The sequence below is a fragment of the Lottia gigantea genome (assembly GCF_000327385.1).
Source record: "Lottia gigantea unplaced genomic scaffold LOTGIsca_52, whole genome shotgun sequence".
Lineage (NCBI taxonomy): Eukaryota > Metazoa > Mollusca > Gastropoda > Lottiidae > Lottia > Lottia gigantea.
The window spans coordinates 1,249,037-1,250,512 of record NW_008709781.1 but is presented as its reverse complement, the minus strand read 5'-3'; positions in this window follow the sequence as shown (position 1 = coordinate 1,250,512).

The window sequence follows — 1,476 nt, the reverse complement described above, 5'->3', positions numbered from 1 at the left end:
ATCATCTGATTGCTCAAGAATTAAGTATTTTTCTGAAGTGTTACTTCACTTGGCATCCATTCTCCGAGTATCTGACGAAATCAACAAATCTCAAGCTCTGTTAGATAAAAGATTAGGTTCTTTAGGTGAAGAATTCTGGAATATTCATCGTTAACATTTTATGATGTCGATCCATCTTTAACAATGCTTTGATTGGTGAGCTTTAAATGATAACAACTTTTGATGGTTTTGGGTAAAAATTCCTCGGAATATGATTTAAGGAAGAATCTAGTCGGATCAAGGACGGCGAGTGAAGTATTAGAAGTAACTAAATCCGCATTTTAAGTACTTTCTTTGACTGCAAATGATCATTCGGTAATCCTTAGCAGCAGTTTAGGCCACTTTGATTCTGAAGCTGTAATTGTTGCAGAGTGCTAGCAGAACTTTCACAGTAGACTGTTTGTATAATGACATCAGATCAGAGCAAGGTTCGCCATTTCAGGGTAGATAATTCTAATATCCACAACTGACGAAAACAACTTTCTGGCAGTTAATACCGATATAATTTCCAGATGCTGTCGACAAAAACATAAAATCCACCCCCCCCCCCCCGAATAAACCAGTAGCCAATTGAAGAAAAACAAACAAGTAACAAGACTAATTCGTTGGCTTTAATGAACCATTACTATACGTTTTACAGTGACAACAACGACCAAAGAACATCACAGAATTGCATTTGATCATTCAACAATACATAGATCTGAATTTAAAATATTTACACTATAGTTTTTACATTGAAAAGTAATCATTATAATATTCACAAATAACAAATTCCTACATAGACAAATCTATGCTATATATTTATATATTTACATATTCAATTGGTCCTCATATACATAATATCTATTTACATAATTTCACCATTTTCCACAATCAGAAAACATCAACTTTTGACTTCATTATATACATTATAAATACGTCAATATCTTATAGCCCCGTCACACCGGACTGCGACCATTTGCGATCTTACGGCAACAAAAAATGTACTTGGTTGCCGGTAAACGTCGAGAAAACGCAAGAAAAGGTACCTTAAATTACAAATTCTAATCCATATTCACGCCACGGATCTGCCAAATTCCCCCCACAGTTGAAAAAAAGCTTCAACCCCATGCAATGTTAATTGCCTAGCCTTACGTTTCTCGTTTTTCGTTTTTCTATTACAATAAGACTACTACAGGTGTAAAAAAAAAAGTTGCCGACATAATCAAAATTTTATGGTGGCTTTAACATCGTCACATCCGGCACACTATATACACAATCTTTGGCACTTTTGTGAAATTGTTCACATCGTTTGATTATTGCATAAATTAACTTGGATCTCTGATATCAATCTCTCCTACAGAGTTGTCGTTCCTTGCAGCTCATTTCAACAGCAACTGCAAGGAACGACATCTCTGTATGAGAGTGCACTGATACATCAACACTTTACTTATTACG